Here is a 21,050-nt window from a genome sequence, read left to right as displayed (position 1 = left end):
CCAACAAGGTCATGCTAGGGAAAAACTTTGGGTAGTTAAGGCTTATGGGCCCTGTGAGGGGAACAAATAGGCCTGCTGAAAAGGTTAAAGGATGGGGATGCCTTCCAGAGATAAGACTGATGATTGTTAGAACCGACTCTGTTAACCATAATTCCCCCAGGCTTGTGTGGTCCCTGTAAATTTTAATCTATAGTCTCTGTCCCCCACGGTTTTTGTTCACAATCCTAATAAAAGATAGACCCTGAGCTTGCTCAGGGCTCTTGCTTGTCACAGCATTAGCCTCCCTGTGCCTTCTTCAAATGGATCTCCAGGCATAGCCTAAGTTCTGATTGTTGCATGTGATGACAAATATGTAAGTAAAGAAAGAAACAAAAATATTAATATAGAAATTAATTCTTACACCACAGTTAATTACATCTGATCAGATGTCACATTGCTAAATAATATTGATAGGCTCAGTGGAATCAGCTGGCCTGTTTTTTTTTCTTGAGAGGCAGGAGTCTGGACCCAGACACCTTCTCTGGTGATTGCTGAGCTGGTGATTTTTGGGGGTTTGGATGTCATTTATTATTTTCCGTTATCACTGATTTATGGTGCTCAGTTTCTGTTATCACTGATTTATGGTGCTCAGTTTCTGTTTGACACCAAATGATCCAGTCATACATGTATAAACATATAATTTTTCTCAAATTACCCCCCATCATGTTCCCAAAAAAGTGACTAGATATAGTTCCCTGTGCTATATATCAAGATGTCATTGCTTACCTACTCCAAGTGCAAGAATTTAAATCTATTACCCCCCATCCCAGTCTGTCCCACACACTCCCTCTTGATCTGGCAACCACAAATCTGGTTTCCATTCCAAGAGTTTCTTGTCTGTAGAAAAGTTCATTGGTGCCATTTGATAGATTCCAGAGAGAAGGGGTATCCTATGGTATTTGTCTTTCTCCTTCAGACTTATTTCACTTAGTATGAGCATTTCTACTTCTATCTATGTGGTTGTTACTGGCATTATTTTGCCATCTTTTTGTGGCTGAGTAGTATTCCATTATGTATATATACATCATACTCCTAATCCAATCATCTGTCAATGGATATTGAATTTGTTTCCATGTCTTGCTATTATGAATTTGCTTCATGAACATAGCAGGGCATTTAACTTTTCTAAAAGAACATTTTCTGAATACATGACCAAGAGTGGGATTACTGGGTCATAAGATCATTCTAAATTTGTTTTTTGGACTTACTTCGATCCTGTGGTCCGTAGTGGTTGTACCAATTTACATTTACATAACCACCCACAATGTAGGAGGGCACCCTCTTTCCAGGATTTGTAATTTGCAGACTTACTAATGTTGGCCATTCAGACAGTGTTGAGGCGGTACCCAGCGTCATTTTGATTTGCATTTCTCCCCTAATGAGTGATAGTGATCATTTTTTCTTGTGCTTGTTTCCCTCTGAATATCTGCTTTATGGAAATATCTATTCAGGTCTTTTGCCCATTTTTTCCATTGGGTTTTGTTTGTTTGTTTGTTTGTTTGCTGGTGAGTGGTATCTGTTGTTGAGCTGATTATTTTGAAACCCCAGCCTGACCTGGGTTTTGGGATCTGGATAAAGTGCCTGTGGGTTGTGTTTAAAAGATAAAACAGTGATATGTTGGTGAGCAGCTGTACAAATCCCTGTGCTTTTTCTCTCAAGAGGGTCTCCTGCAACTCTGTCCTATTCTTTACATGGAAACCTCTTCTGTTCTCTCTGTACACCTGGTATGAAGACCTGATCTAAAGCCAGGTTGGGTAAATTAAAACCGTTGATTGGTTGATATAAATAAAGCTCTCATGGAGATCCCTCGAAGCTTCCTGAGTTAAAGATTTGTCTTTGTCGCTGTGGTGGGTGTGATAACCTCTGTGGCTTGAAAACCATCAATGGGCAGGCAACTCACTCACACTTAAGGTGGGGTCAATAAAGTAAGAGCAAAAGCATGAAAGAGAGAAAGAGAACAAAAAAAGAAAAGAAGCAAGACTTTACTGTATGAAGGAAGGAATAACAGTTGCAAAATTAATAAAATATCAGTCATGGAGTACCCGTTGTGGCTCAGTGGTTAACGAATCTGACTAGGAACCATGAGGTTGTGGGTTCGATCCCTGGCCTTGCTCAGTGGGTTAGGGATCTGGCATTGCCGTGAGCTGTGGTGTAGGTTGCAGACGTGGCTCGGATCCCCGCATTGCTGTGGCTGTGGCTGTGGCATAGGTCGGTGGCTACAGCTCCAATTATACCTCTAGCCTGGGAACGTCCATATGCCGTGGGAGTGGCCCAAGAAACGGCAAAAAGACAAAAAAGAAAAGAAAAGAAAATATCAGTCATTACATACATACACACCTGTCTTCATAAATACACATGTGAAGGTTTGTATAACAAGGAAGGAGGCTGTCATGACACGACATGTCCGGAGCTGAGCGTTTGAATGGGGTTGCATGGGTTAGGTTGGCCTCAGGGCTCTGAAAGGCTTTGAGAGAGAAATAGCCCACTTGGAAGGGCACTCCTTTGTATTTCAAGAAAGAGGAGGAAGGAAATCCAACCAGCATATTGCCCAGTACCAGAGTACCTTCTGGACCCAGATGCAGCTCCAAGGCTGCAGGGGAATGTACGGTCGAAGTCTCAGTGGTTGGGTTGATGGTGTGTTGGGCTGAACTCACAGCAAGCACCCAGAGGTTTGGGGTTGTTTTCTGGGAACCTGGGACTCTCTGCTCCAAGATGCCTCATGTCAGGCAGCAGACACATGTGTCCCTCCAGCATTTGATGTGCATTGGCAGCCTGGTTGGGTGGCAGTGTGTTTAGAATGCCTGAGGGATTCACTGGGTTTCTGAATGCCTTGTGTTCCTCTAGAAGCAGGAGCTGAGACCCACCCAGCATCTGTGTTGAATCCTGAGCTGGCTATTTTCAAGCCCCTGACAGTTGGTACTTTAGGTATGAGGAGGGAGAAGCTGGTGCTGATGAATGAATGGGGGACTTCACTGGTATTATTGGTGGCATTTGTGCTAATCCCTGTGCTCTTTTTTTTCCTCAAGAGACATAGTGAGTATCCCTTCTAGTCTTTCAAGATGAGCTTCTCTTTTCAGTGTGGTGCCAGATTATGGAGTCCTGACTGAAACCAAGTATGATGAATTAATCAGGGTCAATTGGTATCATCCAGAAAGATCTCAGGGATTTCTCCCATGACTGCCTGTCTCATGAATCTCTCTCTTTCAATGCTGTGATTGTGGTAAAAACCTGCATTGGGAAATCAAACCCTGGCCAGACAATATCCCAATTGAGGTGGCAACCAAAAAAATTTATAAGGAAAAAAATTCTGAAAAAAATGTTCTCAATAGAAAAAGTAGTAAAATAAACATATATACATTCCTATAGAGTAGATAAGGGAATTGATAGATAAGGCATTAATAAAGGATCTCCTGACACAATGCTTCTGGTGGCAGAGGTATTTATGTATGAGCCAGGGGTTGCACAGCAGTGGTGTGGATTCAATTCCTGGCCTGACAGTATCTGTGTGACATAAATGGGTGTAAAAAAAAAAATAGATAAGTAAAAAGAGTTATTAATATAGAAATAAATTCATATACAATAAGTAATTCTTCTGGTTGGATGTCACATTGCTAATAAATCTTGACAGGTTAAACAGAGTCAGTTTGCCTCTGCTTTTATCCAGAGGCAGGAGTCTGGAGCAAAACACATACTCTGGGGAATGCTGAGCTGGTATTTTTTTAAATCATTTTTTATTTCAATTATAGCTGATTTACAATGCTCAATTACTACTTGACAGCACAGTGAACCGGACATACATGTATATATACTTATGGTAACTGATCTATATTAGCATATATTAGTCCATTTAATTTCTTTTAAAGTTGCATAGTACCATACTGTATGTATGTCATAATTTATTTATTACTTTTGTTCCATCCAAATTTTTTGTCTTGTTCTATTACAAACAATTTAAAAATCTTTGTAATACATTTTTGTATTTGAATTTAAGTATGTCAGGAAGATTATTTTCTTATTTGAAAAGAACCGTCTCTGGTACTATTCCTGGCCATGCCACGGTTACTTGATACTTTTTCTCACATTGTCCACAATCTTTTCCCAAAAATATTGACTAGATATATTCAGTGTGCTACACAGCAGGATCTCACTGTGTACACACTCCAAGTGCAAGAGTTTGCATCTATTATCCCCCCAAATCTCAGTCCTTCCCACACACTCCCCCTCTAATTTGGTAATCACAAATCTGTTTCCCAGTCCTTGAGTTTCTTTTCTGCCATTTATTAGGTTCCAGATAGAAGGGATATCCTTTGGTATATGTCTTTTTCTATCAAATTTATTTCACTTAATATGGGAGTTTCTATTTTCATCTATTTGACTGTGTATGGCATTTTTTTGTTCTTATTTTATGGCTGAGTAGTATTCCATTCTGTATATGTACAACATCTACCTAATCCATTCATCTGTCGATGGACATTTTATTCCCTGTCTTGGCTATTTTGAATAGTGGTTAAATGAACACATGAGGGCATTTAACTTTTTTAAAAAGAACATTTTTCCAGATACATGCCCCAAAGTGGGATTTCTGGTTAATAGAGTGGTTCTTTATTCATTTGTCGGATTTACCTCCATCCTTTTGTCCATAGTAATTGTACCAATTTACATACCCACCCACACTCTAGGAGGGCACCTTCTCCACCCCCTCTCCAGGATTTGTTATCTGTTGACTTACTATTAGTGGCCATTCAGACAGGTATGAGGTGGTACCTCAGTGTATTTTGATTTGCATTTCTCTCCAAATGAGGGATGGTGATCATTTTTTCCCAGTGCTTGTTTTCCTCTGTATATCTGGTTTAGGGAAAGTCCTATTCAGGTTTTTGCCCATTTTTCCATTGGGATTTTGGTTTTGTTTTGCTGTTGGGTGCTATCAGTTGTTGAGCTGGTAATTTTGAAACCCCAGCATGATCTGGCTTTGAGATCCAGATAAAGTGCCTGCGAGTTGTGCATGGAAGGTGGTAAAATGGTGATATGTTGGTGAGCAGCTGTGCTAATCCCAGTGCTTTTTCTCTCAAGAGGTCTCCTGCAACTCTGTCCTTTTCTTTCCAATGTGAGCCTCTTTTGTTCTCTCTAAACACCTGGTATGAAGTCTTGATCCAAAGGCAGGTCAGGTGAATTACAGCCAGTGGATGGATATAAAGAAAGCTCTCACGGAGATCCCTCCTGGCTCCCTGGGTTAAAGATCTCTGTGTCTTAATGGAAGGAGGCTGCCCTGACTTGTTTGGTTGGGAGCTGAAGGTTTGAAGGGAGTGGCATGGGGTAGGTTGGCGTCAGTGCTCTGAAAGATTTTGGGAGAGAAATAGCCCACTTTGTAGGGCACATCTTGGTATTTCAAGAAATTGGAGGAAGACAATCCCACCAACATATCGCCCAAGGCCAATGCAGCACTGAGGGCTGCAGAGCCAGAGAGAGGAGGCAAATCTGAGAGGTGCTATTAAAGCAAATGTCCACAAGACAGTGCTAGAGTAGCTTTTAGAAACATGTGAGTCTCCAAGGCTTCAAGTCCAAGCTCATTGTTTTTCATGGTGTGTTAGTTGGGTTGTTTTCTGGGCACTAGAGGCTCATTTTTCTGGCATTTGTTGACCTCTGCCTATCTGGTTTAAGGAAATGTCTATTCAGAGCTTTTGCCCATCTTTCAATCAGGTGGTTGGGTTTGTTTTGCTGTTGGGTGGTATCAGTGGTCGAGCTGGTCCTTTAGAAACCTCAGCCTGACCTGGCTTTGGAATCTGGATCCAGTGCCTGCGGGTTGTGCATGGAAGGTGGTAAAAAGGTGCTATTTTGGTGAGCAGCTATGTGAATCCCTGTGCATTTTCTCTCAAGAGGTCTCCTGAAACTCTGTCCTTTTCTTGCCACATGAGCCTCTTTTGTTCTGTCTATACCCGTGGTGTGAAGATCGGATCTAATGCCAGGTCGGGTGAATTAAGGCTGGTAGATAGATCTAAAGTAAGCTCTCATGGAGATCCCTCCTGGCTCCCTGGGTACAAGTTTGGTCTCAGTTGCTGCAGTGGTTTTGGTAACCTTTGAGGCTTGAAAACCACCGATGGGCAGACAACTCGTTCATGCTTCAAGTGCGGTCCATAAAGTAAGAAAGAAAGAGGGAAAAAGAGAAACAGAATGAAAAACAAAGGAAAGAAGCCAGACCTTATGGTATGAATGAAGGAATGACAGCTGGCAATGACATATATGCACACCTATCTTCATAAATCCATAAGGGCGGGAATAGATTTAAAAGGAAGAAGACTGACCGGACAGGAGGGGTCGAGTTCAGGTTCAGGTTAAGGAATAGTGGTCCGGTTAAGGGTACAGATGGGATTCAGGTTTGGGTTTGGTTTCTAGTGGGGTTTCGGGTTAGGTTTCACATTAGAGTTCAGGTTAGGGTTCAGTTTTGTGTTCGGATTCGGTATAATTTCGGTTCCGGGGAGGGTTAGGGTTGGTTTTTGGGTTCAAGTTAGGGGTACGATTAGGATTCAGGTTGGGGTTAGTGTTCTTTTTAGAAGAGGGGTTAGGTATAGGGTTCCAAGTCAGTTAGGGGGAGTGTTAGTGTTAGGTTTCGGGTTCAGGTTAGAATTAGTGTTAGGGTTCATGTTGGGGTTTGGGTTCGTGTTATGGTTAGGGTTCCTTTTAGGGTTAGGGTTTCATTAATGGTTAGTGTTCTGGTTCCAGTTCCTGCTAGGTTTCGGATTGGGATTATGCTTAGGTTTCAGTGTGGTTTAGGGTTTAGGCTTAGTGTTAGGGTTCATGTTGGAGTTTGGGTTCATGTTAAGTTTAGAGTTTGTTTCAGGGTTAGGGTTTCATTTAGAGTTAAGGTTCTGGTTCTGGTTCTGCTTAGGGTTCTGGTCTGGTTTATGGTTAGGTTTCGGTTTGGTTTAGGGTTTAGGGTTAGTGTTAGGTTACATATTGTTTCTAGGGTTCGTGTTAAGCTTAGGGTTTATTTTAGAATAAGGGTTTCATTAAGGGTTAGGGTTCCGGTTAGGTTTCATATTAGGGTTAAGTTTGTTTCAGTTCGGTAGAGGGTTTAGAGTTAGTGTTTGGGTTCATGTTGTGGTTCACGTTCAGGTTAAGAGTTTAGGGTTCGTGTTTGGGTTAAGATTTAATTTAGGGTTAGGGTTCTGGTTCTGGTTAGGATTACTTTTATGGTTAGGGTTCTGTTCAGTTTAGGATTTAGGGGTAGTGTTGGGTTTCTTGTTGGTGTTCAGGTTCTGGTTAGGGTTAGGATTTCAGTTAGCTGTAGTGTTCCATTTAGGGTTAGGGTTTGAGTTAGGTTTGGCATAGGGTTCAGTTTGGTTTAGGTGTTAGGGTGAATGTTAGGGTTCATGTTGGGGCTCAGTTTCGGGTCAGGGTTAGGGTTTGTTTTAGAGATAGGGTTTCAGTTAGGTTTATGTTGCCAGTTTTTTAGGGTTAGGGTTAGTGTTAGGGTTTGGTTTGGGTTCAGTTTATGGGTTAATGTTAGTATTAGGTTCATGTTGGTGTTCGGGTTTGGGTTAGGAGTTTTTATGTTTAGGGTTTCTTTTAGGGTAGGATTTCCAGTTAGGTTTAGGGCTAGGATTAGGATCAGTGTTAGGGTTTGCGTTAGGGTTATTGTAAGGGTTTGATTTGGTTTGGAGTTCATGGTTAGTGTTAAGGTTCATATTTTGCTTCGGGTTTGGGTAAGGTTAGGGTTCATTTTAGGGTTGGAGTTTCAATTAGGTTTAGGGTTCCAGTTCTAGTTACGGTTAGGGTGAGGGTTCATTTTTGGTTTAGGGTTAGGGTTATGGCTAGGTTTGGGCTCAGTATAGGGGTTAGGGATAGTGTTAGGTTTCAGGTAGGTGTTTGGGTTCTGGTCAGGGTTAGGGTTCATTTCCAGGCTAGGTTTTTGGTTAGGGTAGTGTTCCATTTTGGGTTAGACTTAGGGTTAGTGTCAGGGTTTGAGATAGAGTTAGGCTTAGGGTTCAGTTTGGTTTAGGTGTTAGGGTTAGTGTTAGGGTTAGGTTTTGGTTCGGTTTAAGAGTTAGTGTTAGGGTTCATGTTGGTTTTAGGGTTAGGGTTCAGGTTAGGTTTTGTTGTAGGTTTAGGTTTTCTGTTAGGGTAAGTGTTTCAGTTAAGGTTAATGGGGTCTCCGTTTCCATCAGTTCTGTGGAGATCCCATGTACAAGCCCCACTGGCCTTCGATGCCAGATACTTCAGGGCTTTTCTCCCAGATCCCCAGGTATGGGGATTTGATGTGGGGCCCAGAACTCTCACTCCTGTAGGTGAGTCTCTATGATACAGTTACCTTCCAGTCTATGGGGCTTCCCACCCGGGAGGTATGGGGTTGCTTATATCGCATAATCGCCCCTCCTACCTCTTCATATGGCCTCGTCTTTGTCTTCTGGAGTAGGATATCTTTTTGAAAGTTTCCAGTCCATTTGGTTGAAAGTTGCTCAGCATTTGATTGTAATTTTGTCATTTTTATGAGAGAAGTTGAGCTCCAGTCTTTCTATTCCACCATCTTAATCCCCAACCCCCCGCCCCAAACCTTTATGCTTTTCATTTATTTTTCTTGTTATATTGAACCTGATGGGTCCCCCAGTACAATGCTTAATAAAAGTGTGAGAGCAGACATTCTTGCCTTGTTCATAATTTTAGGAGAAAAATCATTTAATTTTTTACAATTATTATATTACCTGTGAGAATTTTTTTCAGGGCCCTTTATCAGGATGAGGAAATTCACTTCTATTCCTTGATTGCTGAGAATGTACATGTCTTGGTGTAGAATCTTGTCAGATGCTTCTGCATCTATTAAGGTGATCACATGATTTTCCTCTGTATCAAACACATTAAAATGATGTATGTTGGTTTTTGAATGTGGAAACAATCCTGGGATAAATTCCACTTGGTAATAATGTGCTTTCCTTTTGAGAAACTGTTGAAAATGATTTTGTTTTGTATTTTGTTAAGGATTTTTGCATCTGTATTCAGAGGGATGTTGATGTGTAGTTTTTGTTTCTTGTAACGTCACTGTCTGGTTTTCCTATCAGATTAAAGCTGTCTTCACAGACTAAGGCAGGAAGTATGTGCTCCTCTTTGATTTTCTGGATATATTTGTACAATAACTTCCATCCTTAATAGGAAGGGTGGACCACCATAGGAATCTCCCTGCACATGCAAGTGCCCTCAGAGTGTGGAGGCGCCTCTGATGCAGGCTAAGGGTGGAGTGAGGCCATTTGCTCGAGCTACAGGAAACCTGGTGCTTCTTATGTGGGATATGGGTGGCTGGGCACCTCTCGTGTGGGCAAAGGGCAGTGGGGGGCTAAGTAAAACATGATGCCTCTTGCATGATCTATAGGCAGCAGGGACAAACCACAGCAGGCATCTCAGAAACCAGAGGGGGGCATGGCCTGTCACCACTAGGGGTCTGTGAACAAGGTCCACCTGCAGCCCCAGTCACCTCAGGGGTCAGCAAATAAGTGGGCACTGCACCACCTGTTGTTGCTCCCCCCACCCCCGGGAACACACCCATCCTGCCACAGCCAAACGCTCCAGGCAGTACCCACACATGCTTGATCACTGTCCTTTCCCAGGACCCTACAACAAGGAGCAGCCTGTGCAGTACCTCCTGCATGGACTAAGCAGCATGGGGTGCTTCTCGCATGATCTGCGGGTGGGGTGGGGCAAACCACCACAGTTATCTCTGACTCCAGAGGTCAGCATGGCCTGTCACCACTAAGGGTCCATGAACAGGCACCACTTGTGGCCCCAATCACCTCAGAGGGCAACACAGAAGAGGGCATTGTGACTGGACACCATCTGTTGTTGCTTTCAAACCCCTTGGAACACATCCGCCTTGCTGCTGCCACTGCAAAATGCTCCAGGCAGCACCTACACATGCTTGATCACTGTTACTTCCCAGGACCCTGCAACTAGGAGCAGTGTGGCAGAACCTCCTGTGTGGGCTAAGCAGGACAGGGTGCTTCTTGCATGGTCTATGGGTGGCAGGGGCAAATCGCCACAGTTATCACTGACTCCAAAGGTGGGTATGGGCTGTCACAATTAGGGGTCCATGACCAGGCACCGCTTGCAGCCCCAGTCACTTCAGAGGGCACCACAGAGGAGGGGATTATGACCAAAACCCACCACTGTTGCTCTCATTCCCCTGTGAACTCACATACCCTGCCACTGCCACTGCTGAATGCTCTGAGCACAGCCTAAATCTGCCTGAGGCTCATTACCACTTCCCAGGGCTCTGCAACTGGGAGTAGCCTGTGCCACCTTCCTGCAGTTCCTTGCTACTGTCAAGGGCCTAGCAACCAGGCACCAACTACTAGCCCTACCCATTACCTCCTTCTCCCTGGAAACACACTCAACACCCTGGGGATAACAGCCTGCTCACACCAAAGAAAGAGACAGAAAATATCCAAACTCCTACATCAAAAATAAATCATAACCGCCCACAAAATACAAAGGGATGCTCCTGAATAGAAATAGCCCTCCAAAACTACTGTTTGGCTTCCCTAAGCTCACAGAAAAAAGAAAAACATAAGCAAGATGAAGAAGCTCAGGAGCCATTCCCAGTTAAAAGAAGAGGAGAACTCACCTAAGGCAGCAAACAATGAAACAGACCTCTGCAGTCTGATAGACACTGAGTTCAAAAGGGAGATAGTAAAAATACTGAAGGAATTAAGGGTTAATATAAAGGGACTAAGAGAGGATATGAACAGTAATGCAGATTCCTTTAGAAAGGAACTAGAAAATATAAGGAGGAACAAGGGAAAATTTGCAGAGATGCAAACTGAGCTAAAGGCACAAAAGAGCAGAATGAATAATGCAGAGGAACAAATTAGTGACTTGGAAGATGGAATAATGGAAATCACCCTATCAGGGTAGCAGATAGAAAACCAAGTGAAAAAACATGAAAGCAATATAAGAGATCTATGGGATAATATAACGTGGGCCAAACTATGCATAATTGAAATTCAAGAAGGAGAAGAAAAAGAAAAGGGAATTGAAAATATATTTGAAGAAATTATGTCTGAAAACTTTCCAAAGCTAAAAAAAACAGATATCAAGATACAGGAAGCACAGAGGGCCCAGAACAAGTTGAACGCAAACAGGACCACACCAAGACACATTATAATAAAAATGGAAAAAGATAAAGAGAGGATTCTAAAGACAGCAAGAGAAAAGCAAAGTGTTAATTATAAGGGAACCCCAATAAGGCTATCACCTGATTTCTCCACAGAAAACTACAGGCCAGAAGATAGTGGCAAGATATAATCAAAGTTCTAAAAGGGAAAAAAACTGCAGCCTAGAATAAACTACCCAGCAAGAATATAATTTAAAATAGAAGGAGAAATAAAGAATTTCTCCAAAAAAAAAAAGAAAAAAAAAAAAAGCTAAAAGAGTACAGCAATACTAAACCCATTCCAAAAGAAATACCTAAAGGACATCTCTAAATAAAAAAGAAGAAATAGGATGGAGAATATCACAATTGGAAAGCAATCACCTATATAAGCCAGTATACAGATCTAAAAGGGAAAAAATAAACATACCATAAAAATGATGTTAAACACAAGGAGCAGCAAGAGGCCATGTTTGCATGAAGATGTTAAAAAAGACTTCAAAATCATAGACTGTGGGGAAGGAAAGTAAGAAAATATAGATTCTTTTTTTTAAGAATGTTTTTGAGCCTATATGATTCTCAGGCTAAAGCAAGCAGATATAGGAAGGGGTTAACATACTTAAAAAACAGGGCAACCACAAATCAAAACCAAACATTACATTCACAAAAACTAAAAATAAAAGTACTTAAGCATAAAATAAATGGAAAACATGCAACAACAAAAAGAAAGAAACAAAGGAGAAACATAGAATCAATTGGAAAACAAGGTTTAAAATGGCAATAAACACATATTTACCAACAACTACCTTAAATTTCAATGGAATGAATGATCCAATCAAAAGACAGCACGTGGCAAACTAGATAAAAAAGCAAGAGCCTACAATATGCTTTAGAGACTCACCTTATGGCAAAGTACACATATAGATTGAAAGTGAGGGAATGGGAAAAGATATTTCATGCCAATGGACAAGACAGGAAAGCAGGAGTTGCAATACTCCTATCAAACAAAATAGACTTTAAAATGAAGGCCATAAAGACAGACAAAGAAGGACACTATTTAGTGATAAAAGGATCCATTCAAGAAGAGGATATTACAATTGTCAATATATATGCCCCAAATATAGAAGCACCTAGATACCTACAACAAACACTAACAGACATAAAAAGAGAAATTGATGGGAATACAGTAATAGTAGAAGACTTTAACACCCCACTCACATCAATGGACAGATCCTCTAGACAGAAAATCAGTAAGGCAAGAGAGATCCTAAATGACACAGTAGAAAAGTTAGACTCAATTGACATTTTCAGGATATTACATCCAAAAAAATAAGAATATACATTCTTCTCAAGTTCATATGGAATATTCTCAAGGATTGACCACATACTGGGGCACAAAACTAACCTCAACAAATTGAAGAGTACAGAAATTATTTCAAGTATCTTCTCTGACCACAATGGCATGAAACTAGAATGAAACCAACCACAGGAAAAGAAATGAGAAAAAACTGACTACATAGAGACTAAACACACTACTAAAAAACCAATGGGTCACTGAGGAAATCAAAAAGGAAATTAAAAAAATACCTTGAGAAAAAATGATAATGAAGGCACAACCACTCAAAATCTATGGGCTGCCACAAAAGTAGTGCTCAGAGGGAAATTCACAGCAATACAGGCCTTCCTCAAAAAAGAGGAAAAGTCTCAAATCTACAACTTAACCCACCACCCAAATGAATTAGAAAAAGAAGAACAAACAAAACCTAAAGTCAGCAGAAGGAAGGAAATCATAAAGATCAAAGAGGAAATCAATAAAATAGAGATTCAAAAAGCAATAGAAAAAAATCAATAAAACCAAGAGCTGGTTCTTTGAAAAAGTAAACAAAATTGACAAACCTTGGCCAGACTCACCAAGAAGATGAGAGAAAAAACCCAAATAAACAAAATAAGAAATGAAAAGGGAGAAACCACAATGGACACTACATAAATACAAAAAAACATGAGAGAATACTATGAACAATTGTATGCTAACAAATTTGACAATGTAGAAGAAATGGACAACTTTCTAGAGACTTACAGCCTGCCAAAACTGAATCAAGAAGAAACAGACCAAATGAACAGACTGATCACAAGAAATGAAATTGAGTATGTAATAAAAACACTCCCTACAAAAGTCCGGGACCAGATGGCTTTACAGGCTAATTTTACCAAACATACAAAAATGAACATATACCCATCCTCTTAAAATTTTCCAAAAGGTTGAAGAAGGAACACTCCCAAAGACATTCTATGACTACGCCATCACCCTAATACCAAAACCAGACAAAGATACTACCAAAAAAGAAAATTATAGACCAATATATTTGATGAATATAGATGTAAAAATTCTCAAAAAAATTTTAGCCAACCAAATCTAACAACATATAAAAAAGATCACACCCATGACCATATTCATCCCAGGTTCACAAGGATGGCTCAACATACACAAATCAATCAACACTGTACACCACATTAACAAAAGAAAAGTCAAAAACCACATGATCATCTCAATTGATGCAGAAAAAGCATTTGATGAAGTCCAACATCCATTCATGATAAAAACTCTCACCAAAGTGGGTATGGAGGGAACATACCTTAATATAATAAAAGCCATTTATGACAAACCCACAGCAAATATACTCCTCAAAGGAGATAACTGAAAGCCTTCCCACTAAAATCTGGAACAAGACAAGGATGTCCACTCTCACCATTGTTATTCAACATCGTATTGCCAGCCACAACAATCAGACAAACAAAAGAAATAAAAGGTATCCAAATTGGAAGAGAAGAGGTAAAATTGTCTCTCTATGCAGATGACATAATACTATATATAGAAAACCCTAAGGACTCAACCCAAGAACTACTTGAACTGATCAACAAATTCGGCAAAGTATCAGGATACAAGATTAACTTCAGAAATCAGTTGCATTTCTGTATATTAACAATGAAATATTAGAAAAGGAATACAAAAATACAATACTTTTTAAACTCACACCCCAAAAATTAAACACCTGGGAATAAACCTGGCCAAGAAGGTGAAAGACTTATATGCTGAGAACTTTAAAACATTAGTCAAGGAAATTAAAGAGGATTCAAAGAAATGGAAAGATATTCCATGCTCCTGGGTTGGAAAAATTAACATTGTAAGAAGGGCCATACTACCCAAAGCGATCTACAAATTCAACGCAATCCCTATCAAATTACCCATGACATTTTTCACAGTACTAGAACAAACAATCCAAAAATTCATATGGAACCACAAAAGACTCAGAATTGCCAAAGCAATCCTGAGGAACAAAAACCAAGCAGGAAGCATAGCTCTCCCAGACCTCAAGCAATATTACAAAGCCACAGTAATCAAGACAGTGTGGTACTTGTACCAAAACAGACATACAGACTAATGGAACAGAATAGAGAACCCAGAAATAAACTCATACACCTACAGTCAATTAATCTTCAACAAGGAAGGCAAGAATATAAAATGGGGAAGACAGTCGTTTCAGCAAGTGGTGCTGGGAAAGCTGGACAGCCGCATGTAAATCAATGAAACTGGAACACACCCTCACACCATACACAAAAATAAACTCAAGATGGCTTAAAGAGTTAAATGTAAGACAAGACACCATCAAACTCCTAGAAGAGAACATAGGCAAAACATTCCTGACATCAACCTTACAAAGTTTCCTTAGGTCAGTCTCCCAAGGTAATAGAAATAAAAGCAAAAATACCCCAATGGGACCTAATCAAACTGACAAGCTTTTGCACAGCAAAGGAAACCATAAAAAAAAAGACAATATATGGAATGGGAGAAAATAGTTTCAAATGATGCAACAGACAAGGGCTTAATCTATAAAATATACAAACAACTTGTACAACTCAACAGCAAAAAGAAACAACAACCCAATTGAAAAATGGCAAAAGACCTGAATAGACATTTCTCCAAAGATATAAAGATGGCCAAGAAGCACATGAAAAAATGCTCAATGTCACTGATAATTAGAGAAATGCAAATCGAAACTGCTATGAGGTACCACCTCACACCAGTAAGAATGGCCATCATTAAAAAGCCTACAAATAACAAAAGCTGGAGAGGGTATGGAGAAAAGGAAATGCTCCTACACTGTTGGTGGGAATGTACATTGGTACAACCACTATGGAAAACAGTAGGGAGGTACCTCAGGAAACTAAATATAGAACTAACATATGACCCAGCAATCCCACTCTTAGGCATATATCCAGACAAAACTTTCCTTGAAAAAGACACATGCTCCTGTATGTTCACTGCAGCATTATTCACAATAGCCAAGACATGGAAACAACCTAAATGTCCATTGACAAATGAATGGATTAATAAGATGTGGTACATATACACAATGGAATACTACTCAGCCATAAAAATGAAATAATGCTATTTGCAGCAACCATAAATTGCCATTTAATGCAATTAAAGGTTCTCATACTAAGTGAAGTGGGTCAGAAAGAGAAAGACAACTACCATATGATATCACTATGTGTGGAATCTAAAATATGGCAGTGATGAACCTATCTACAAAACAGAAGCAGATTCACAGTCATAGAGAACAAATCTGTGGTTGCCAAGGGGGAGGGGAAGAGGGGAGGTAGTGGGATGGACTGTGAGTTTGGGCTTAGCAGATGAAAACTATGACATTTAGAATGGATGAGCAATGAGGTCCCACAGTATAGCACAGGGAACTATATCCAGTCTCTTAGGATAGAACATGATTATAGATAATATGAGAAAAAGAATGTGTGCATGTGTATACACATGCACCCTATGTTCATATATATATATGACTGGGTCACTTTGCTGTACAGCAGAAATTTGCAGAACATTGTAAATCAACTATACTTTAATTTCAAGAAAGAAAAATAAAAGCAATTTAGAGTCCTTCCTCCTGACTAAACCTGGGGGCGATGTGGGCATGAACACCAAAAAGCCTGATGTCCTTCCTCCTCTCCCTCTCATAATCAAGTGCCTGACAGAGGGTGGTATTTCTCAAACCTCCCAGGGCACAGCCAAACCGTGACTTTCAGTCTATCAACCAAACCCACTGCAAGTTATATAACCGGATTTAAACTCCTTAACTCATAGACCTTGATTTAGGTCAGGTTCTTACCTCAGATGTGAACAACAGGGATGAAGAGGCTCAGGTGGAACTAGAGCAAGGAGCTTTGGGAAGAACACGTGAGAGAGCTCATAGAATTAGGAAAAGGCTACCCACCAATTGGTCACTTTTACACAACCCCTTCACAACCACCAGCCCGGCTTTCCAGATGCCAAATCCCCCCGGGAAGCCTGATTCTGGAAAACTGCATGCCAAGATTCAAGCCAGGTATTTCTGGTCAAGAGTTCTGCCTCTGGGAGTTCCCATCTATGGCACAATGGCCAGGCAATTTGCACTGAAGAATCAGAGGCAGCCTGTAACTAACTCCTACTTGCTGGTCACACTCTTCAGGTTCTTACGTTCTCATTCCAAATCCCAACTCTGAGTCTAGAAGTACCAACACAGATCATTGTGGGAGGAGGGGGCTCTGCCAGTGTTCTGGCATCATCTAGGCAGCCGTTCCCTCTAACAGCAACTCAGAGCCCTTCCCCCACCTCCTGACCAAACACAGAAGCCTCCCTGGTCTTGAGCACTTGGAAGCCCGATTTCCTTCCAACTCCCCTTAAGATAAGAATCCAGTGCCTCACAGAGGGTGGTGTTTCTCTCTCAAGTTTCCCAGGGCACACAACCCTCTATGTCCAAAACCACTACTTTAAATCAATCACCTGAATCCACTACAAGTCACATAACTGGCTTTAATCAGCCCAGAGTTCCCATTGTGGCTAAGCAGCAATAAACCAGACTAGTATCCATGAGGACATGGGTTTAATTCCTGGCCCTGCTCAGTGGGTTAAGGATCCGGCATTGCCATGAGCTGTGGTGTAGGTCGCAGACACAGCTCAGATCCTGCATTGCTGTGGTGTAGGCCAGCAGCTGCAGCTCTGATTTGCCCCCTAGCCTGGGAACTTCCATGTACCATAGGTGCAGCCTAAAAAGACCAAAAATAGTAATAAGGGACATGTTTTAGGTCCCAGATGGGCCACTGGGACTCAACCAGTCTGGAAAGGATCCACAGATTTCCCCGCAGTGAGGAGAAGCCTATACCCAGCCACTCCTTGGTGGACAGGTTTTGGGGTTCCACCATCCCCACCTAAAAACTCCGCCTCTGAGCCTGGAAATGCTACACCGAGCAGCAGGTGGACTCTGCTGGTGCGCAGGCGCCATCTAGTGGCCATTCCCCTAACAACAACTCAGAGGCACTCCTGTCTCCTGACAAAACCCAGGATTGGGCGACTGGAAGGAGACCCCAGAGGCAAAGTCATTGGCTGCCCTTTGGCCTTAAAACCTCGGTTTATGCGCCAAGCAATCAATTCGCCAGGTAAACCGGCCTCCCTCCTCACCCTGTGCATGCTGGTGAGTTGGAGTAATGAGGAATTCTCAGAAGCCCTAGGGAAGGTGTAAGACAGGACCTGCCCACAGCAAGGACCCCTGGGAGATCATGTACTCATGTCCCTCTTGAACCTCCCAGGATTTCTGGGTATCTACTCAAGTCTCCACACCATCCTGAGCTCCTAGAACTGAGATGGGGTCACTACGCAAGACCCATGTCCCCCATGAAGTTCCCAGGACTGTGGCCAGACTGGTTTCTACCCAGGTCTGCACGTTCCTCCTCAAGATTGCAGGACAGGAGTTCCGGTCGTGGCGCAGTGGTTAACGAATCCGACTAGGAACCATGAGGTTGCGGGTTCGGTCCCTGCCCTTGCTCAGTGGGTTGACGATCCGGCGTTGCCGTGAGCTGTGGTGTAGGTTGCAGACGCGGCTTGGATCCCGCGTTGCTGTGGCTCTGGCGTAGGCTGGTGGCTACAGCTCCGATTCAACCCCTAGCCTGGGAACCTCCATATGTCGCGGGAGCGGCCCAAGAAATAGCAACAACAACAACAACAAAAAAAGACAAAAGACAAAAAAAAGTTTAAAAAAAAAAAAGATTGCAGGACAGAGGCTATGTCACTACCCAGGTCCCCACACCCACCCTGAACCTTTCAGGACTGAGGCAAGGTCTCTACAGAGGTGCCCACCTCCCCCTGAAACTCTAAGGACTAAAGTCTATGAACAGGTCCCCAGGTCCCACCTTATGTTCCAGAACAAATGCTGGGTTTCTAAGGTCCCCGTGTCCCCCTTATGCTCTGGGACAAAATCTGGGTCTCTCAAGGTCCCCAGGACCCCCTCATGCTCCAAGACACTTGCTGGCTCTTATGTGTGCCCAGGCTACCCCTTATGCCACAGGAGAGTTGCTGAGTCTAGATCCCTAGGTCCCTCCCTGTTACTGAGTCTCTTTCTATGTCCCCAGATCCCCCCTTATGCTCCAGGATAGATGCTGGGTCTCTCTAGGTCCCCAGGTCCCTCTTATGCTCCAGGAAAGTTGCTGGCTCTCTCTCTCTAGGTCCCTGGTCCCCCTGAAGCTCCAGGAGGGAGACCACCAGTCCAGCTTTCCAGATGCCAAAACCTATACAAGCCTGCCTGCCAAGATTTAAGCCAGGTATTTCTGGGTCCTGAGTTCTGCCTCTGGACAACCGAATGGCAGTCAGACCCCAGAGTTGTGCAAATTGTCTGGCTACTGGGACACAAGACCTGCCTGGAGAGACCCATAGATGTATGTAAAGGCAGACCTGTGTCCCCTCTATCAGACCAAGCACTTAAACCGAAGAATTGGAGGTGGCCTGTAACCAGCCCCTCCTCACTGGTTATGTCTTTGGGATTCCATCATCCGCATCTCAACCCCATCTCTGAGCCTGGAAATGCCAGCAAGGAGCAGCAGGTGGGCTCTGCTGGTGCTCCATCGCCCTCTAGTGGCTTTTTTCCTCTAAAAACAACTCAGAGCCCTTCCTCCCGCCTCCCAACAAACCTGGCGGCTGCAGTAGGCTTGAACACCCGTAAGCTGAGTTCCTCCCTTGAGTGCCTCACTGAGGGGTGTGCCACACAACCTTACCTATCCTATACCACTATTCAACTCAATCAGATGAACCTACTACACGTCAGGTAACCAGCTTTAAACAAATCAGCCACACACACACACCCCCTTAATTCCAGGACTTGGATTTAGTTCAGGTTTTCCCCTCCAGGAGATTGACAGTGAGGGGAAGAGGCCCAGATGGAGCATGAGTAAGGAAATTTGGGGAGAATTCTCAAGAGAGCGTTCACAGGAGTGGGAAAAGATGACCCACCAAATTATCACCATTAAGGGATCTTTTTCAAGGAATTTTGTCCAGATATATGCCCAGAAGTGGGATTGCTGGGTCATATGGTAGCAGCCAGTTTAAAGATTAGGCCCTGGTTCTGTCACTTGTGGTGCCCAAACATAAAACCCGCAGCCAGACTCAGAAGCACCAGTTCTGGCACCAAGAACACTTTTCTCCTGAGCGACCTGGGGAGGGGAACCACAGATGCACTTGCCTGGCGGTGGCAGGAACATTGCAGGAGATGCTGCCCCTGGGAGGGTACATGCTGTTGGGGACATGGCTCGGATCATCATTGTTGGAAAATGAGACACATGAACACGGGGAGATCTCGACAAGGCTCTTTACTTCTGCAGAAGGGCGCGGGTGCTCAAAAAGTGCACGCGAAGAAGAAAAGACCCTCCCTATTTATCCTTAATGCAGGTGATGTACCTGTCCCCTTCCCAGTGGTCAGGTCAGGGCACACATTCTTCTCAGTTGCTTAATTTGAAGCAAATTGTTACTGGGAGAAGAGGGAAAGAGGAAGGGGTTGCAGGAAGGCGTTTCAGCCAAAACTGGAACAAAATGGAGTAACCAAGATTTCCTTCGATAGAAAAGACATGACATTATTTTCCACAATGCCTTCTCCCTAAAAGAAAGCTGACAGCACAAGCTGAGGTGGTAGCAAGGGTGGTCAGGGCACCAGGTGTCCCACCCAGGGCAGGGGACTGTCCCTGTCTAGGCCCTGCCAAGACCTGGCTCTGCCACCTCCTCTTCCACCACCACCACACTTTCTGGCACAGAGACCCTCATCCTATGAAAAGGAGGTGGAGCTCCCCAGCATCCTGGGGTTGCACCTGAACCCTGAGAACTGGTGGGGGGGGGGGAGAAGGGAGGGGAACAGGTGTCTCTGGGAAGGCCCTGGAGTGGGTGGGAGGGGGTGGGCACCAGGACAGTGAAACAGGTGCACCAGGACAGTGAAACAGGTGTTTACTGTCTGTTCCCCCTCCACTCACATGTAAGAGCGGGGGCTGCGATTTGTTTTGCCCACTGCCGAGTCCCCAGGGCCTGGGACAGAGCCTGGCACACGGTGGCCCCTCAACAAGTACTTGCAGGGTGAGTGAATGAGTGGGTGGGTGGTCTTGGCTGCCAGGCTTCCAGCCCGCTCGCTTGCCACCAAGTGTCCCCAGCGTCTTCTTGCCCTTCCCCCCTCTACTCAGCGTTCACCACCTGTCCTCTACCCCAAGATCCTGGAGTCTGGCGCTTGCCATCAGCCTCGACAAGGATTAAATCATGAACCCCCAGCACCCCCTGAGCAGAGCTCAGGGTGAACATCAGGAGGGAGGTGCTCTGTGCTCTGGGAAAACCGGAAGAACAGGTCTGCAGACAGTCAGATATTTTTAGGAGATTTTATGTGCCCAATTCTTGCATCTCTTCATATCTAGGAAAACACTACAATCCTTCATGGTGCTGTCTGCTCCTTGTGACCTTCGGGAGATCAGCAACAAACTTCTGTAAAATGTGTGTGCGCTGCATGCAGCTCCCCTCACCTTGATCGAATCC

This window comes from Sus scrofa, chromosome 3 (genome assembly GCF_054392235.1).
Source record: "Sus scrofa isolate SSC_HxYL_T2T_F1_AM1 chromosome 3, Sscrofa_HxYL_maternal_Yorkshire_Landrace_v2.0, whole genome shotgun sequence".
Classification (NCBI taxonomy): Eukaryota; Metazoa; Chordata; class Mammalia; order Artiodactyla; family Suidae; genus Sus; species Sus scrofa.
This window is presented reverse-complemented; position numbering follows the sequence as displayed.